This window comes from Solea solea, chromosome 12, assembly GCF_958295425.1.
Source record: "Solea solea chromosome 12, fSolSol10.1, whole genome shotgun sequence".
Taxonomy (NCBI): domain Eukaryota; kingdom Metazoa; phylum Chordata; class Actinopteri; order Pleuronectiformes; family Soleidae; genus Solea; species Solea solea.
This window is the reverse complement of record NC_081145.1, coordinates 22,522,788-22,543,396: the sequence shown is the minus strand read 5'-3', so window position 1 is coordinate 22,543,396 and position 20,609 is coordinate 22,522,788.

Genomic DNA, 20,609 nt, shown 5'->3' with positions numbered 1-20,609 from the left:
ATTGCTCGGGCTTCATCCATTCATGTTTTAACCCTTTAAAACCGAGCGTATCACTGACAACACTTAACATGCAAAAATCTGTTGTTTGTGTACAACTACAGTGTTTTTCTAAAATGTTCTTCATTTCAAATTGTTAAAACACTATTTTAACATGCAGTAAATTGTAAATAACTGCCTGATGTTGGAGGTTATTCTGGAAAAATGGGCGAAAGCACTTCGTTACAGGACATTCTCTGGTGCTTTTATGGTTAAAATAAGTCCAGGCAGACATTGTTAGGTGTTTTTCTCACTGATTAACGTATTAACTGGTTTTAGCTTCTTATATATTTGCCTTTGTTGTTCTTATTGTGTGTCATGTTGGTAAAAATTAAGGGTTGGACTGCAAGCAGTGAAATGGCTGACTCTTCACTGACTATACTAAAAGAAAATTGCTCGTGCCTCTCACTTAGACATGAATACCTTTGAGAAAGAGACTTTTATAGCAAACAACCTCTTTTTCACTTTGTTTTGATAAAGCCTGATACTGGAGCAGCTGGGGTTAAGATCTGTATCATGACAAATGGCCAGAGGTAAATGTTGTGGTCATCCTCACCGCTGCTTACTTCAGCAGTCAGGAGTGAAATCTTAAGATCCAAAATCACATGCATTTGCAGAGTAACTATTCACACTGCAGTGGAAATGCACCTCCTCTTAGTGTACGTGAAAAAAACAAGGGAGGTGGTGGGGTTAAAGGTCAGGCGCTTTCTGCAGGCTGCAGAGTGCTGCTTATCCTGTAGTCCACTCACTGTTCCACTGGTGGGGGGCAACAGGGGTCACCGCGGGGTTAAGAGGTTGGCCTTTGAGTTGACAGAAAGAGAGATGGCCAGATAAAGGGTGGTGGCTGCTCTGTTCTGGCTGAGCAGACCTGAATAGAGGCTGGTTTATTTATTTAAGTTTATGTGACAAGGTTATAAATGTTCCCATTCACCAGGATTTAAGTAAAAAAGGGTCTCAGTGGCACATGCATATTTACTGATACTGAAATACCAGAGGAGCTCACTTTGTTCTTGAAGAACTTTTGAGAATGACCTTTTTCTTTTTTTTAAACGGGAGTAGGATTAGAAGTTAGAAGAACACTCTCTTAAATGCCATCGCGATTTAGGGGGTGGTCTTAATATGTAATAGTTTTTTAATTGAGCTGAACTGCATAACTTCTTTTTAATCGTTGTTGTTTCTGTGCATTCTCTTCATACATCTTTGTATTTAGTATAAACATCATTTTCAGGGGTGCAAAATGTCTTATTCAAAGAAATATAGCTTCATATGTTATAAATATTAACTGAGGTATTACAAATATTGTGTCAAATTAACTTTTTTTTTATGTAGAGAATACGAAGGAAAACAAAGAAATATAACATTCAAAATAGTCTAAACCGAGTTAAGTGAAACCTGTTCACACGCACCATTCCTCCTGTCACTTCTCATGTGTGTTTTCATGACAAGACATGCAGTCGTGGCTCGTTCTGGTGAAAGACCCTGCATCGCCGTTCACTCGTGCAGTGTGAAGTCTCAGAGACAGGAAAGACTCCGGGTAGCACAACCAGATATTGAAAGCACAGCAATCATTCAACTCTGAATGTCATGTGTCAAGTCAACCTGGCTTTAAATACATACGTCAATCTTTATTTTCACATTTCCAATGTAAAATGTGTTCAATGCAACCCTCCTATGATTCTGTTCTTCAACTACGATAACAATAAACTGGACTTTATATAATGATTTCGGACTACCAAACTCTAATACATCATATGCACTGTAAACTGTTGGCTGACTCAAAGATGACCCCTTGACATGTGACACCGTCTCGCAGGTTGGAGCCAGTACAGAATTCCGTCCCATCTCAGCGATTCGCGCTTCATGCGGATGGATCGCTTACACTGTGGTCACACCCACTCGTAAAAATCATGTGTCACACTGTCTCGAGTTCAACCGACAGGGTCGACGGCAGAAACGCCGTTCATGTACTTCTTATACCCACAATAACCTGTCTGTCATAAGTCTGTCAAAGAGAGTTCTCAGTGTCGTTGTAACATGATTGTCTCACTTAGTTCGTTCATCATACAGACCATAATTTGCTCGAACGAATCCAAGATTGATAGCTATTATTGTCCCATTGTGGATCAAAAATAATTATACTTGGAAACTGTTGTCAACTACCAAGAACATTGATTAACTGGATTTCTGTGAACCCATGAGAATTCTGGGAACACTGACATCTTAAACTGTCTGAGGAGAATATGCAAAGTGAATCTGTTCAAGAGCTTTACCACTCTGCCAATAATATAATCTATTTAACTACTAAACTTTTTTTATTACATTCAAACTCAATTGAATAAAAGTCGGTCTTTTGTCAGGAGGTAGGTGATGCTGATGAAAGAATGTGTCTGTTTATGAATTCAAGGTCAAGAAAACAACGGATTAGCCTTCGTTGTGTGTTTCTTAACCTCTTACTTTTTCATTTTCGTTCCGTCATGGTACAGTACCGTAGGATTTTGAACGGTAAAGCCCTCGGTCAGTCTTGCATTGCGAGATACGCAGCGTGAGTGACGTGCGACGGCAACGAACAACGACGCGATGAGGAGAGAGGAAGTGAAAAAACTGGCTCTAGGTGCAGGCATGCGTGGCGTGCAGGTGGACAGGATGGTGTCGTGCTGCTGAGAGGTTTGCCAGCTGCCATGTCGGGTTCATAGCGCGGGCAGAGGTGGTGACAAGAGCAGAACTCACTCCCCGCTCGGCCTGCTCACTCATGCCTGCATTAAGCATGCAGGCTAAGTCTAAAAGCGAATGCTTTCCACTAATGTAACCCTCCATCCACACTGAAGACATCAATTTAAGTGGGTAAATCAGAAATGATGGCATATGGACCTCTCTCCCCTCTATTTTATTTTAATAACCCAGGACAAAAAACAGTTTAAACCCAGGTCAAAGGGTTTTAGACCCAATGAAATACTACTCAGCATTAGTGGGAACACAAGACCTGCCTGAACATGCTAGCTGGTCAATAAGTCATCATTTCCAGTGCATTGCTAAGATGCACATTGATTTTCCAGCTGTGAACATAACCCAGGGCTCTCAAACTCAAATGACCTTGGGGCCACTGAGCATCTAGTCTGGCCAGCAGGGGGCGGGTCAAGTGAAAAACAATTCAGTAGGAGGGTGGAATCCCATCAGGGTATCGCAATGATAGATATTTCACAGAATTTCCAAAAGTGTCTGTGTTGATATGGAATGATAATGAACCCATGAATGTTTTTAGCAACACTCAATGTTTTTAATGTTGTTAAATATTTAATTTAATTTTTATTCGCAACTTATAATTATTCGCTCACCGTTAAGTTTGAACCAAACTAATCCTTGAACCAAGAGACCGTACTTAAATAAATACAAGTTATACAATAGCATTGTCACTGAGCTCCAATTTGTTGTTGTTGTTGTTGTTGTTGTTGTTGTTGTTATTTTCTTCTTCCTCTGACTCATTGTCATACATGTTCAGGGCGTCACATTTCCCAAATGGGTGATACAGTTTTTTGTGGAGGGTCTTGCAGGTTTGTCTGCATTAAAAAGAAATCCCTGCTAATTGTGAAAGTGTGAAAGAGGCTTGATTCTCTCTGTCACTCCTCCTGTTCCTGCACATTTTACAGCTCTCTGTTTTCCTTTTGTAGAAAAAAAAGTCCACATAAAAAGGTTGAAGTTGAGCAGCAGTTGCTGATCAGTGCTCGATCTGCTCTGAAACGGCTCCAGAAACCTGCACCATGAAACCTAATGAGCGCACACCCCCACCCCCCACCCCCAAGACCCAGATCACAGTGTCTGCCTCCAGACTGCAAACACACACAAAAACAAGTACTGATACACACATGCAGTCCAACTCTGTGAAACAGGATACTGAAGGTCTCTGGATCTCAGCCACAGCAACACTATCTGAATGGTTTCTGGCACTGGCGCGCACTTCCGTGCTGACATGTGAGGCATCTCTTTATGTCTCCTCCAGTCTTTTCCCACCTTGTTTTGAAAGCCTTTGTCAACAGGACAAAACAAGAATTTGACAGGTGACTGTCTGTCTTTGTCCTCTGCAGACTGTTGAGTGAAGGCAAAAATAATTAACACTAGCTTTTTAAAAAATGGTATTTGACACACTGGCAGAGATTGTCTCATTTAAAAAATGGTGCAAGCAAACGTTATGCATAGGGTTGTTGTTGTTTTTTTCACAGCGGAAGCTTCTGTAGGTGTGTATCTAAACGTGGATACCAGAAGTGCGCTTGACAAAGTGAAGTGGGGCAGGTGAGTCAGGCCTCAGCTTCGTCTGTACTCCGAGTGAACATGTGTGATGTGATGACCCCGCCGCGACCCCAAGTGAGAGGAAGTGGTGCAGAAGCACATGACGGCTGGTGCCATAAACCGAAAAACTTAGCACTGAAGTGTGCGATGTGTCACACTTGTGCAACATATGACCATTAGTGCTCATGTGAGCTCGGGATACTCCTTCTGATTTTTACTGGCATTATTATTTGTGGAAGTACTGTATGCTTTATTTCAGGGGCTCTCCAACTTTTTTTTATACCAAGTACCACCTGAGAAAATATTGAGCACTTGAAGTGACACCGTTATCGCCAACATTAAAATACAGTGGTGTAAACAGGTCGAGCAAAATCAGCACACTGTTCACAGGAGGCAGATTTATTCCCACTTTTATCATCATCCTCCTCCGCACATATACTTCACACACTGGTACAGTGACATTAGATCAAGATGGAGCGAGATAAGGTGACTTTAATTTAATGACTTTTTGTCATTTCTTTCATTTCCTATGAACTCTGGTCTAAACTCTCCACCAGAGGAAGCTCATACCACAGTTTATTTTGTTGTTATGTGTTAAATCTGGAAAGTCATAAATAAATTAAATTATCTGGGGGGGGGGGAATAAATAAATGCACTGTAGTAGAATTCTGAAAAAGCTTTCAAAAAGCAGGTTATACTGAAAATGGTACACGCCACCCTCTCCCATAACGTCAAAGCTCTAAAAAACTGCCTGACAAGTGCTGAAATCCAGGTGGCGGACAGTGGGGCAGAGGATTTGTAGAAGCTAAATGCTTACAAACAAACAAGAAGAGTCGCCCCCTGATGGTAAAATGTTAGAATACAGCTTCCAAGCTCGTCCTCACAAGTCAGTTTTTACATACAGACTGTGCTCGAGTCCCTGCTGCAGTGCACTCACCTAACTGACCTTTGTTTCAACTTACAGCTTCATAAAACTAAATCAATGGCCACTATTTCTCTGTGGAAGTGTTTTATATACCCTTCACCTTTGAAACCGCTGTCAAAGCATATCTTTCTAATCAGCCGATAGCTGTGTCTAATGTACATGACGAGGTCTGGTGCAGCGGCACAGACTGCGCACACTTAACTGCCCTCGCATGCAAACAAGAACCTGGCTGACCTCAACTTGATCCTGTTGTCTGGAGCAACAACAAACCAGAGGAATAATGAGTGATCAAGCTCTCTTTTTTCTTTTTTCTTTTTTTTTTTTTTTACTGCCACCCTGAGAGGAAGTCACTAAATGAGGGAGAGGGAAGGGAGCAGTAAAAGCCAGAGGCTATCTGGCTGTTTACAACCCCTCGTATAAAAACAAGAAAGGGAGGAACAGTATAATAGATACCGGATAGCTGAGTGGTAAGCTAATGCTTTCTGATCTGGAAACAGATGTCTTTCCTTTTTTTTTAGCCTGTGCATTCATTCATTCATTTTTTAATGGTGGCTGCACACCTGAAAATGTTGGTTCTTTGGTCTTTCTTTGTGAAGTGTCCCTACCGACACCCATGTCTTATGTCACAGCATGTTTATGGTTTTTTTTCCCATTAGTACTTTTTTGAGTACCTGCTCTGGTGAAGTTCCAAGTGAGCCAACCCTTAAAAACCCTTAAAATGTGTGTTAATCTCCAACATTTAGCCGTTTAACAGAAGAGTCTAGTGTATTTAGCGACAGCCCTGCTGAAAGCTGGCAATCGTAAAACCCTGCCGCTGTATTTCAGGTCAGTGACTGTGTCAGACGGAGTCTGTGGTCCCGTCATGCAGAAAGTCAAGAACAAATCTTTTCAGTTACACTGAAAACAACTGCTTTACAAGTCACTGGTTACTAGTTTGTGTGTGTCTCGTGTAAAGCGAAGGCACGGCAGTTTCATGCAGCCGTGCTATGATGACTCTGCCCACATGGAGGAGGTACTATAGTAATGGAAAAAACGGGCGTGTAAGATGAATGACGGGGCTTCGCTAAAGGAAACATTAATGCTAGTAACACGAGAGAGCATTGTAAACCCCAGCATGAGCTACAGCTTAACCGGATCAAGTTCATAGTGATGCGCGGGGTCGTCCTTAAGTTAAAAGAAAGTACGGCAGGTTCGGGTCGGTCAGCTAAACATTTCCAGCAACCGTGGCCTCATGCAAACGAGCATTCAGATCAGCTGGTCATGTGCTGGAAGCAGAATAAAAAAAATAAAAATGTATATATATGGTTTGCCAATTCAAAAACAGGGTCGTGAATTGGGTCATTATTAACGTAATAACATGGGTGTTCAAAATATACAGTAACTCTGAGGAAAATAAAACCACTTGGTGAAGGATAGGGGAAAAAAACAGCAGCTGCTGATTTTCTTTCTTTCTTTTCCGAGTATAAGGCACAACAAAAGACATTAAAACCCCTCATCCGAGGTCAAGGAGAAGAAAGAAACCATGCTGACTTATTTTGCCTATATGACATTGCTCTTCATGTGGAGATGTGCTCTTCGGGCACTTAATGCGCTTTTACTGTTTTTGTTTCCAGGCGTAATGAGCTAGTAAGTAGTGGCGGGGGTGGATAAGGTTTGGGGATATGTTAGTTCAATAAAAGTCAACAGCCAACTGCTAATTAGAGGAAAGGGAATGGGCTGTCAGGTCAGGAAACACTATGGTTACTTGAGCACGCAGTGTACTCTTTCTGATCGTGGCGGTGGCAGCAGTAGGCTGGTACTGAGGTAGCTGTGGCACAGCTGGCTCTCACTGTGGAGAACTGCTGAGTATTGTGGTGTGCAGGCCCTGTTGGGGTGGGATGTCGTGGGGGTGGTGATTGTGGGTCCACCCTGAGCTTTTATAGCCGAGCAAGAATGTTTCCGTTTAGCCAGGTCAGATAATGAGGGAGCATTTGAACGATGTCTGGCACATGGTGTCAGAAGAGGCCATGTTGTATGTCTCATGACAAGTCACCCAAAAATCCACACGTTGGTTGTTTTCATCTGTAGAGTCAATAATACCTCTTCTTAGGAGGTTATGTTTTCACTATCTGTTGTCTTGTTCGTCTTTTAGCAGGATTACGGGAAAATATTTTGTGGAACGATGCAGAACAGGGTAGAAAAACTCTGGTTCTGGTCCTGATAAAAGGGTGAATCCAGAAGTTGGCTTCATCCAGGTTCACGTCACATGATTTCCTGCCAGATAATTTGCTTTAAGTTGCTGCTAACCACCCCTAATCCTCACATGATTGGCAGTCAGCAGTCACACATGAGGATCTGACATGTAATCTCAGAGCTTTTTAACCTATTTTAACACACTAGAGTTTAGACAGAATGGTGTGAGAGGCAGCTCTGCCTCAGAGAAATGCCTCATTGAGGAGAGAGGTCAGTGGACTGACTTACAAAAAAAAGAAATAAATAGCCATGGTAACTCAGACAACCACTCTGAACAACAAGTGCAACCTTGAGGCAGATGGGCTACATCAGCAGAAGATCATGTTTCACTCTTGTCAGCCAGGAACAGAAATCTGGTCTGGTGAATGTGGATTTCAACACAGGCTGCATATCATAGAGTAACCAGACCACCCCCATTTTCCACGGAACAGTCCCCAGTTTTGACAGCTATTGTCTCTCACTGAATACACCATCCACACCAACCCCAAGCCAGTTAACTGCTATTTTAGGTCCAGAAATAAACATAGACATCGTCACGTGCTCACACAGAAAGTTTTATGCTTAGTCCACGACACAAAAGCAGCTCCATTGTTCATCATATGTTAAGGCCCTAGTATAAGGCGCATGCACGTTGCGTATTGTGGACTCTGGTATACCCGCGCGCCAAGGTCCTGTAGTATCCCACTTCACCATCGGTTGGCGGCACAAGTCTGGACGCGGGGAATGGGACGCATTCATACCAAAGAAGAAGACAACGATGCTACAGCTCCCTCAGACACGTCTGGTTCCCAGCTGAATAGTCCGTCAGGCAGGGGAGTCAGGGTGTCAGCCGGTTCGAGGGTCACCAGGTCAAGGATGACTATCCTCTGCGACTACTTCTACTGCTGTCGAAATGTTTGTTCTATTTGGTGAACGGGGCTTATACTCCACCTTCCGAAGGGGCGGAAGTTCAGCTTGTGCATGCGCTGATAACGCGCTGGTTGATGACTAGGCTAATGAATGGCTATACTGTCTGTCTGTGCTTCCCCTAGTGTTAAGGCAAGTATTGCGTCTTGTAGACACATTGCGTTAATTTCTGTAAATGTGCTCACACAATACGGCTGAGAGATACGCGAGGCAGCGTGATGAGTGTGGGTAATTGAAAGCAAGTATATCCCTGACCTTACTCTCTCTCTCACACACACACACACATACACACATATAGCCTGAGGGCCAGCCTAAGCAGGACAGTTGCTGAGGTAATGTTCCCCTGAGCTCCTCCTGCATTATTGAAAGGCTAGTTCATTCATGTCAACAGGAACTTCCTGCCTGCCCGGGCAAGTGTAAGGGATACACACACACACACACACACACACAAGGACCTGTCCACATGCACGCTCAGTAACCGGAGAATGCCAAGACCCAGCTATGAGGAGCCGCCACATCCCCCAGGTTGAGTGGACTGAACCAGCGCTGTATGTGTGTTGCTTAATCCACAGGGACATGACACCGGCTGTGGCAACAATGGAGTGTTTGAAATTGTCTCCGCTGTGATTAGCGATGAGGAAGCTGAGAAAACTTAAACTCGTTGGTGGTTCACTACTCCCTGAACAGAGGAGTGTTGATGAAGTAAAGGCTTTCAGGACGCGAGAGAAAAGCTGCTGCAACTCAATCTTGATCCCCCAAAGCTCATTTTAGTCTGGCGAGGCGAGTAGAGCCGGTGGAAATACGCCATTTGTGTCAGCACCTCATATAACCACACACCTATCCCTTTAACATGCTGATGTTCACCATCACAGGGTATTGAACAGGCAGTCTTCACACCCTGACCCTGATGAGTATCAATTCTATGGATCCCTGCTTGATGATGTCTTCCCTCACTCTGCGCTGACAAGAGAGGTTGTTTTGTGTTTGTCCTCATGATAATCTTCACTTGTATCCCTGTTGAGCTTGTGGTGTGCTGAATTCCTTCTCTGCCTCTTCCTCCCCAGCCTGGGCTTTCTCCCCTCAAAGGATGTCATGGGACGCAGAGAGGAAGTCCACATTAACCACGACAGCTCACATGACCATTCAAGAAATGCTGCCATTCATTCAGACACTAATACCACTAAAGCAAAGCACGTATTGTGGTCCATGTGCTTCTGATGTACTACGAACGAATGCATAAAAAAAGTAATGCAGCAGTGGTCCATGGGTGAGGAGAAGAAGAACAACAAGAAGAACAAGAGGAAGAGGAAGATCAGTAAAATCATAATTGCTTCACAGACATTTCTCACATTGTCAAAGAAGAAAACAAGTTCAGCAGAAGAACGAAAGAATGGAAAGTTCATCTGAGGAACTGTGCTTTGAAAAGCTAACATTTTTGTTCCTCACGGGCTGCCATAAACCTTTATTTACATGACCTCCTAGGCAGCAGGTCACATGCTTGACCCTTCAAGACACAACAGCCCTCATTTGAAGTGGGCCACTTGTGGAATTCCCAGCAGACCTTTCGCGCTGTAAAAATTCCTGCGTATCCTGCTAAAGACGTTTGACCTAATCCAACAGGAAGTTCAAAAGGTCACAGTGGATTTGGTGGGTGGAGGCCGTATCACACAAACACCTGATAAGCAGCAGATTACAGGTTCCTATACATTGGGGACGGCCCCCGGTGACCTTTGAATATTTTTGGGACTCGTCACAGGGCAAGCAGTGAATGAATGAAATGAAGGTTTGATTAAAAAAAGAATTTGTTTACTCTAATCAGTTATTTAATTGCTCATAAAAAAATCAATCTAGACATTTCCTGCTGGTAATCATAGTGTAGAAGAGGAAAATGGCAGCTCCAGTAACAAAGTCATCATATTTTTAAGGAACTTTTTTATATTTCAAACAACATTCAAACTGCAGTGTGTTGGTCCTGATTGTGACATAAATGGACAAGGAATTCATATTAGAGGCCAATATAGTGATTTATTAAGAAAAGAATATCAACTGTTGTCAAATAGAATGAATACTCATCGTGAAATTAAATGGACTTGTGTCATGTTTTTGTTTATGTTAGGGAATAAATGTCACAATTCTCTAAATTCTCAAATCAACTTACAGTATTTAATGAGAAATTACTTTTCATACTCAAGTTCGTGAAAATATGAGATACTGTGAGACGTTTAATCATGTGGTATTGGAACACGACTGTAGCTTCTGGCACAGTTATACTTTTACTCGTGTGTGGGTACTCACACATATACAACACTGGCAACTCATGAAAGCCATTCTCTACACTGGAAGACTGTCCCTCAGGAGAGTCATGTTAATCTCAGGCTTCCGGCTGCATTTAGATAGACCTGTCACACACTGATTTAAGCCCATTTCCACACTAAGGGCAGAAAATCTAAAACATTTTCCTATCTGCTCCTTTCATCCACAATAACGTATGTTGGTTGCACCAGATCGAGAGCAAGGAAAGAACAGTGACACTCATTTTGAACTGAGATCTATGCTTTCCACCGAGTTATAGCTTAAACCTTCCCCCAGTCTCTGCACAGTGATCTACGACTGCATAAGTCAAACATCTGACTCATCATGGCATCACTGCTGAGCGGAAACAAAGCCTTGTGAGCGACTAAAATATTGATGCTGTGAAAAGAGGCGTGAGTTTGCAGATGTGCCTCCTGCTCTCTGCTACAAACCCAGGAAATTATACTTATTTCTCTACGATACAGCCAATGAAATGCGCTGAGTTTTGCAGTTAACAAAACAAACATTTTGGCACATATTGCACCATGTTGAGAGTCTGCCTGATTATTTTCTCCGTTATATATTATTATTGCAACAAAGGAACACACATTGATACTTTGCTCTGCCTCTAAGATGCTCCAAGCAGACAGGAAATCCCTTTACAAGAACAAGCCCAAGCAACATTTTTCATTTTTAACCCTGCTAAACTCTGACCTAGAAAGGTGTGGCGGCTGAAGTGGCAGCAGCAGCAGTGTGAGGCAGCTCTGTTGTAGCAAGAAGTGAGTGAGGAAGAAGAAGAGAGTGGCTGTGATTGCAGGGTGAGTAATAGACTGGTGTAATGGTGGATATGACTAACATATCCTGTTGAACGTCATAAAATAGACTATTAATGGAAATTAGAACCTGAGAAGAGCTTTCTTTGCAAGTAAAAGCAGATTGGTTGACTTTAGCCGGACACTTTGTTACCACAGTATTTTCTGCCACTGTCATGCAGCTTGACATTGGCTTTGTCTGTAGCCACATTCAAGTGGAACGAGTCAACTCGTTATTGCAATATGTGAAGTTGTTTGGAACTTGGATATTTTAGAAAAGATGTAATTGTTATAACAAGGGAGTGTTTAAAAGTGCTCGTCTTTCCAGTGGTGCTCAAATGCAACAGCTATTAAGGTTGAATGTTGCGTATTGCACGTTTTCATTTCTTAATATATTTAATAATATTGATTTGTGTACTTTGTTTTACTAAAAACAACGTTTCTTTTTGACTATGACATTTCGCGACACTAAACGCTGTGAAATATGTGTTATGGTAGAAATCTGAAGACAACAATACTGAACACCAAACAGACATCAATACCAAACAGTAAGAGATTAATGACGTTGGAATGACTTACAGGTAAGAACTGAATCACCCTGAAGCATGAAGCCGACATGCAACATGTTGTCCACTCAACTCATGACACCATGTGGCTGCACGAAGCAACTGTTCAGTTCTGCAAGACAGTAGAACTCCATCCATCTATCTATCTATCTATCTATCTATCCATCTATCTATCTTTAGGACATTATCTGGTATAAACACAGATCTTGTCAGGACCACTAGTCCTTATGTAGACCAAAACCTGGTCCTAATGAGGCAGAACCTTATTAACCAATCAACTGTTTAGATTTAGGGCTAAGATTTGAATTGTGAGTAGGTTGTAAGCTGCTAATGCTCAAGGTTAGGGGTAACCCTTTGTGTATTCTGTCCAAATGAATGGAAGTCAGTGACGTGTCCTGTGCTGCGAATACTGTATAGCTGTATAACTGTGTGGATGGCTGTGAATGGTAGAACTGTATTGTTTTGATTGGTTATCAAGACTAGATACATGTTATATATATATATATATATATATATATATATATATATATATATATATATATATATATATATATATATATATATATATTTGCATTTGCTATCTAAGAAGAACCCGTGAGATTGAATGAAATGTTTTCGGAGCTGCAGAGATTTTTGAGTTATTGTATTATTCTGCCTTTCATTTCACAATTCAAGTCTGCTTTTCATTCTTGCAAATTCTTGTCTTATTTGTGTTGGGTTTTTTTTTCCTCTTGGCAAAGCATAACAGCTAATGTCTTCCACATGACACAAACACTGGCAGTGTAAGGACGACAAGCAACTTTGCTTCAGCGTTTCTGGTAGCAAATCTAGCGAATGATCACCTGTATGAGAGCATGTACATACAATGTGTTATATGACAGACATGTATGTGTATTTGGGGTGTAAGAAGGATTTTGGTGCTGGTCGTGGTGACCCACAGTGGCAGTCTGCTCGTATAGATTCCACCTGCAGATAGTTTTTAGTAGATTTTACTATGTGTGTGTGTTTGTGAGATCCACAATTTGACTGTGATCTTTGCACACTTTTGTAACAATGAATCATATCAGATTTTTTTTGGGGGGGGATGGAAAAACAGCAAGTTGGAGATTGGAAAGACTGAATCACTGCAGACACTGCGGGAAACATGTCAGGTGAGTCATTTCCGTAATAACATGCTTGTGATCCCCATTATTTTAATGTAGTGTTGTGCAAACACCTTCTGAAAGCTCCAGGACTTTGCGTTGCTCAATGAGGATGAGTCATAGTGGAGAAGTTACACCCGCCAATGATGCTATTATGGGGAGGCTTTAGTCTGTACTGTTCTGTGAGTGTCACAATACTGGCTTTCAAGAAGGGAAAAGCACAGTATTTATTGACTTTGAAGACCCTTAAGTTAAAGTATATACACAGTATATGTTATTGCTGTCAAAATCAAAACGTTAATTGTTGCGATTCATTTTCACCCACCTTAGTCCTTGACCATGAATGCCACCTATAGACTGTATAAAGGCGGACAGTTTTCCAGTTTCCTCAGTGAAGTCAATCAGGAAATAACCATATAATGAAAAGCCACCAGGGGGCGACTCTGGGCCAATGGAAATGAATCTACTTTTGACCTCTTAATTGACAGGTGAGTGTGGATGGTTGTTAGTCTCTATGTGGCCCTGTGATGGACTGGCGATCTGTCCAGGGTGTACCCCGCCTATTGCCCTATGTCAGCTGAGACTGGCACCAGCACCCTCTGTGACCCTCATGTGGAGGATAAAGCGGTAGAAGATGAGACTGATAGTCGGTATCATCTAATGGACGCCCCTGAACTTCAAGTTTGGCAGTGTTAACTTGGCGCCAGCCGAGTTGCAAATCGGGAGGTTTCAAAAACAGAACTTCAGATCCTTATGGGTGACATACAGTACGTCACACTCAGTTGCCCCCTGATACCACCACACCTTCTGCAGAAGAAGAAGTCACCACACACCATGTACTGTATGTCCACATCCACCATGGCTAAAAAAACGCCACCAAATAAGTATAGTAGTGAGGATTAACTGAGAGAAATAGCATTGGAAGATACGTCGCACACTCCACTCCACTGCTGTCTGTGTCATAAATACGCGCATTAGGCTTCTGCAAGAAAGTGAAGACACTTGAACGAGACAATTACTTGGATGCCATTGTACTTTTCAAGCCCCAGGTTGATAAAATATTATATACTGTGTACTCTATATGAGTTAAGCACATCATGTACCAACAATCCCAGTCAGGCTCATCTATAATTCTACACTTTGCTCACTGTTAAATCTTACGTGTCATCTAATGAAGTGATGACTGCATATTTAGAGCCATTCACCCTGAAGCCGCAGCTCGAGGCAAACAGACCACAGATCACTGGATTTAAATCAACATATATCATGATGTTGAATACTGGTTACGTCTTATTTTCATAGTTTCTTTTGGAACCAGGCTTGTTTGTGGTATATTTTCCTAGAATGCCTCCACCCACTTCTTCTACATCAGTCCCATGCCACACCGAAAGCCAAAGGGCATTTGCTGGTTTCTCTGTAATGTGCTGTTGCATTTTCTCATCAACAAACACCTTCTATACAATACTCAGAAGCTAGGGAAAGGAGAGAGAAACACTTAAATAAATAGTGGAAAAATTCCACATTATATTATATGTTGTCAATATTCTAATGTTTGATAATGTTGAAAGAGTTGCAGAGCTCGTACTTCCTGGCTGTACCTTGTCAACATGAACCCACTGCACGACTCACCACTCAACTTATTTTAGTTTATATTTCCCGTTTAACAGAAAAACACACCTCGGAAAAAAGAAGTCGAGTTAGGTGAGAGTAACAGGTTTGACAGCTGCACAGCTGCTTCGTCGTGTCACATGGCTTCTCCGTGGTTCTACCTGCCATTGTCCTCATATCACCTAATGTGTGGTAGCATGGAGCCAGCCGGGTGGTTTCAGAGACCATCCTACACCAAAAGTAATCAGTCTTTTATGGCCAAATTGTGTAAAAGAGGAGACATTTGGATAAGTACAGCTACCAAAAAGCAACAGGAAGTTCGAGACCACACATTATTCCCTGAGCGGATCCTCCAAAACCACACTTATGACGGAGCCTCGCACACAGTGACCGAGCACATCACAAAGCCTCACCTCAAATCATTTCCTTGTCTTACTGCTCAGAGCAGCTGGAGAATTCAGCTGACACAAAATCCCACGTGTCGTGCCAGGACACCTCCACTCGGACCACGTGATGTGTCCTTAAGCTTGTGGTCCACTAAAAGCCCCAAGGAATGAAGCTGAAGTGTTTGACTATCAAATGCCTCAAGTTAACAAGCAAATACTCAGACAATTATTAGTTTGACATGCACACACACACACAGTCTGGTTCCCATGACTTCAGAGGACATTGCATTAACGTACATTAACTTCCTAATCCTAACACTGACCTCATCAGTTTTTGCTATCGGGAAAAAAAAACATGATTTCTCAAAGCTGAGAATTTGCACGTGAAAGCCAAGAATGTGGTTATTACGGTAATTCCACTTGCACTTTTGCAGGAAGCTTGGGAATCAGTGTCTTTGCCAGAGAGCAGAGAGTTGGAAAAACGCCCGTACATAGTTTCCATTTTTTAGCTTAAATGTTACTGTAAATTCTGATTTAACATGCAAAACTACAGTGTTGTTTTTTTTCTCTAAAATCAATTTACTCTTTATTTTAAATTGTTAATACACTATTTTAACATGCAGTAAAGTGTAAATTACTGCCAGATATTCAAAGTTATTCTGGAAAAAATTGTCAAAATTCACTTATTCCGAGGACATTTTTTTATATAAAGTATTTCTATTCTATTCTATTCCATTCTATTTTTGGCACTTTTACGGTTAAAATAAGCAGGACATATTGAGGCTTAAAGGTTAAGGGTTAAAATGTAATCATTTATGTTATGGGGACCTATTTTTGTCCCCATTAGGAAGACAAGTCCCCATAATGTACCACACACACACACAATCAGCCTTCTGAGTTGCTTAGTTTGTTAGAGAAGATCACTATTGTATTGACATCCGTGATGGATCCATGATTTGTTGATTTTTGTCAAAAGACTATGATCCAACGTCATTCTTTCGTCTCATCGTGCTGTTGTTGTTGTTTTTAAATCTCAGTCGCAGGCTTCAGGAGAAAGTTGAGCACAACAACATAGAAACAAAGGAGAGGGAAATAATTACAAATTAGGTGACAGAAAAAGCTCATTAACACCGGAGGCTCATGAAGTGTAAAATGAGAGAGGCAGACATCAGTGTACAGTGTGAGTGTGCCGGAGAGGAAAGTTAATTCTCTCTCTCTCTCTGTTTCTCATTTTCTTTCTTCTCTCGCTGCTCGGGGTGAGTGTGAGATGCTGCTGGAGGTGTGATGTGTTATTCTTAGCTGTTACTGTTGCAGGGTTTTTTTTTTCCCCTGCTTTTGGCAAGCTTTTCTGAATCAGCGACAGCGTCCGCCTGCCTGCCGATTCACCTGTATATGTGATTTCTGATGAGAGGTCATGAAAGTGCAGAAGCAGGTATGGTGTGTCTTTTAGATTGTACTGCGTTTGTCAGGGGATGTGCAAAACGGAAAAGATGGGATCCCGCTGTTTTTATACATGAGGAGGAGAGAAGGTCATTGTAATTTTACACTTTTTTACATTTATGTCACACATTTGTGACATCTGTGAAGTTCCGGTGTCATGGTCAAATTAGAAATATCGGGTACGACGGTGTGTTTTGCAATGCAGTCTATGTTCATACCAAACTACCATTGTTACATTTGAAATAAGACGGTTTTACTGTAATATTACCTCACTATTGTTTTGTTTTTTTGCCACATTTTTCACAAACTGTGATGTCAAGACCTCAATTTCATAAATATCCACTATTCCACTCTGCAATTTAATGTTTTATGGTTGTAAACAAGCCTAGCCTAATCCTGATGATTGTCTGAGCATGTAGTCCAGGGGACACAATTACCAATAATCCGTGCATTAACTCATACTTGACGGTGTGATTTGTTTTTATGAAGGAGTGCAAAACCACAAGTGAGGCTATAAAAAGACTGACAAAGAATAGTTATTGAGGAGGCGACTGAAGAGAAGGTATGGGTGGAAGCCTTGGATCAAAAGGAGAAAAGGAAGTGGAAGACAACAGCCTTCAAAATGCATCATAATAAGCAAGTGTTTCAGGGAGAGAGAGAGAGATGGAGGGGGTGTTGGGGTCTGAATCATCCATTCCTCCCAAAAATAGGCTATTTCTTGTTTCTTTTTTGGTTGAATGAAACAACAAAATCCATGAGGAAAGTCTGGGTGCCTCTGCAGGATGACGCAGAAGGGATGTCCATGTTTGGGGAGTAGGATGGAGGCGGGAGGCGCATTTCACGAAGTCGGCCTCTTTTAAATAATACAAACACGAGAGAGATGCTGCAGAGAATAGCCCACAGAACCCAACGCGACCTGAGAGCTGTTCATTCTGCAAAAACTGACATGTAAATAAGTAAATGTAAACATTCGTCCTTGAAAAATGAGGTCATCTTGTCCTCCCCCCCCCACCCCGCAGTCAAGCGCTCCCATGTGATGGCACATTTCTAAATGGGTCTTTACACTCTTCTTCCTGTTTAAGGACACACACACACAGTAAAGGCACACTCACACATGCAGGCAGGCATGACCCCATTCAGACATGTGTCCAGAGAGATCTGATCACAAGACGACAGCGTCAAGAATGAGTTTTCACACCAAGATGTTAAAACTGAATAAAGCAGACGGTTTGTATGTGTAGCCGGTGGCTTTGATGTTCTGGACGTCTCTCTCTCGTAGTATCTCCTTTCCTCTCCTCTTCTTTTGTCCCATATAAAAATGTTTTGCTTGCAGGGAGTTCCTGATAAACTGCCTGCACTTTTAGTTGCAGGGGGAAACACAATAATTCTAGTTAATCGTATTTCCTACACTATATCACAGATGTGGCTAGAACACATCAGCGCTGCACTGTATTTCGGTCAAAACAGGTGGATTTGCATTGATTTAGCACCTTTATAACATCATCATGTGCTGCAATCACCATTTGTTCCCATGCTAGTATAAGGAGGCTGCTGCAGCACTAAGAAACTAGGATTTACTGCAGCGTGCTGTGTTGCTCTCTCTCCCTCTCTCTCTCTCTCTCTCTCTTTCTCACCTCTTTTTCTATTCCTCACCCTCCCTCACCTGGCATCACCTCCTGTCGCCCCTCCCCCTGCCTCATGCCAGGGCTATGTGAATGAAGGGGGAATGAATGAAAATGCAGCCATTCTAAATCTCATCGCGCTCCTTCCCTCTCTCTCTCTGATCTTTTTAGGCTTCTCTGTCTCCCTGTATATGTTTACCTTCCCTATCTGGCATTTATTTTACATACTTGCCTTTTCCTTCATTTATTATTTCCCCCTCCATCCTCTTTCTCCAACCCACCAGCTCAGCATTACAGAGCAATGGGGGCTGTTGCTGTGCAGATTAAGTGTTTTAATCCTGAAGTGCAGGGATGGCAGTGTACAGTATGTGTGTGTGAGCACATGCACAGTCTTGTGCACAAGACCGGATGTTTCTGGCTTCGATATAATATGGAAACTGCGGAGGTTTACGACCACTGCTGCATCCCACACCGCCTTTCCATCATCATCATCATCATCAGCTACAGCAGCACTGCCATCATCTTACATCATCTTTCAGGTTTTTCTTTTTTTTGGGGGGGGGGGGGGAGCACAACCAAGCCAATGGTGAGGTCATGGAATGGGTTCAGCGCTCATTCAGGAAAACCGCAGCTGAATGAAAAGAGAAGGGAGGGGTTAGAGAGAGCTCACGTGGGTGGGGAAAGCATGGCGTCATCAGAGGACACACGGTGTACGAGTGTGCTCATTCAGAGAAACTGGCTTCGATAGAGGAGAGGAGAGGAGAGGAGAGGGAGGGGGTATACAAATGGAAGAAAGAAGAATAAGAAGAATGAAGGTTTTTTTATAGATGCAATGAGTAGGATTTAGGGAGGATCTGTCAACAGAAACTGAATACAATAAGTTCTCATTAATGTGTTGTTGCCTGAAAATAAAATGGGACGTACGAAAATATGTGCAGCACAGCAACCTTTCGCACTTAAAACTGTTACTGCAAATCATAATTCAAAACACCGGAGAGCGTGGTTGCCAAAGTTTCCAAAATACAAGAGAGGAGGCGGCAAGGACGAAAATAACGGCCTGTAAAAATGTGATATTGAATAGAATAGAATAGAATATATATGTTATTGTGATTGTACAAAACAATGAAAGTGGAATGCAAACATCGGTGCAACCTTAAAAACATTTGTCTATGAAAAATACATCAACAAATAAATGACTAATTTAACAAGATTATAAAACTAAGCAAACGCATGCAATGGGAGGTGGCGCTAAATAGGATGCAAATGATCATTCATGAGCCACACTGGACACGTGATTATTATTCATTTCAGCATGTTATCAGACAACATGCTGCTCTTTTTGAGAGCAGCATGTTGGTTCACACCAGAATAGACTGTTTCAATATCTATATCTGCCAAATTTGACACTGACAACAAAAAAACAGCACTTTCAGGGCCAGTTTTGGAGCAAAAGCACTTCCATGAATCCAGTCAGGCTTTTATTGTATGTAATAAAAACAGAGGTGCGTGAGATGCAGCCATCAGGCACTGCACACGCTGAATAAATGAGTGAGTAAAATCCACGGAGGACACTGGCAACATTTTGACCAACTAAACAAAAGGGTTTGGGAATATTATACAGGCTCTTCCATGATGCAGTGAACTGAAAAGCGACTGACATACTCACATAATTTCACCCAGACTGAACTGGATGTACTGTGATGAAAGGGGACAGGGTGTGATGACAGGTGTTTGTTCTCATCACAAAGAAACTGAGAGTGTTTTTTGTGTCATCTGCAGGACCAAAGAATAGCAGCAAAGTGTTTGTGGCCAGGGATGCCTGAGTGGAGGGAACATGTTCCATTTCCACCTACAGTTCTGTCTGTCCTGCAGCTCTCTTCCAAAAAGGACCCACAATCACACACAGAACAACAAAGGTGAACTCCAACACTCACACAATCACAGGACGTGTCTCTCAGGTGACCCTAACGACCTTTCTTCACACCTCGACTCAGGTGAAACTAACCACCTGAACACGGGGCACTGTTTATCATAAAGACAGGGGTGTCAAATATACGGCCCGCGGGCTAAAACTGGCCCACCGGAGGGTTCGATCCAGCCCGAATGATGACTTACTTTTCAGATACCTGTGACTAAATGTTTTGATCCACTGTGATCTGTAAGTTGTTATGCACATGTGTAAATGGTAAATTTAGGCATAATATTGTTGAAATTGTGCTTATTTTTCCATCTTATTTCAGGTTGTTCGTCATATGTTTGGTAAAAAAAAAAGATGCTTAATTAAATGTAAAACAAAGAAAAACAATTTCAGAACATGTTGTTTTTAGGTTATTAGGTGCTATTATTTTTTGCGTCTCTGGC